This window comes from Clarias gariepinus, chromosome 24, assembly GCF_024256425.1.
Source record: "Clarias gariepinus isolate MV-2021 ecotype Netherlands chromosome 24, CGAR_prim_01v2, whole genome shotgun sequence".
Lineage (NCBI taxonomy): Eukaryota > Metazoa > Chordata > Actinopteri > Siluriformes > Clariidae > Clarias > Clarias gariepinus.
The window spans coordinates 4,773,021-4,773,539 of record NC_071123.1 but is presented as its reverse complement, the minus strand read 5'-3'; positions in this window follow the sequence as shown (position 1 = coordinate 4,773,539).

Sequence of the window (519 nt, the reverse complement as noted above, 5' to 3'; positions counted from 1 at the left end):
CATTTACTGGGTTACGTTTCAATTCTAATAAATAAAAAATCAGGATTTTATTACAGTTAGTCAATTACAGCATGGATTTAAAACACATGCAGTGCTCTCTATAATTATTGTCACCTCATTGGGCGAAGTAGCTTTATCTTACTCTAAATGATAATAATAACAAAACTAAGGGGGAAATTAATTAATGAAAAGAATTTGCCACAGTTATTGACCCCCCTTCATTTAATACTTTCTACAACTTCCTTAGTAAAAAAAACACTTACATTTTATAATAGCGTAATATCTAAGACCATACCTTTTTCACAGAATCTCTCCAGATCATTCTAGACCTAGTTTTTTCACTATGATCGTTCTTTTTTTTACACCAAAACCGTCTCGAGATTTTATTGGGAAATAATAAGTGCTTCATTACACCATAGAACACAGTTGCAGTCAAAGTTGTGATAGCGTTTGCAGTTAACTGTCAGAACGGGTTTTTTTCTGTTATACAGTACTGTGCACAAGTCTTAGAGACCTCTC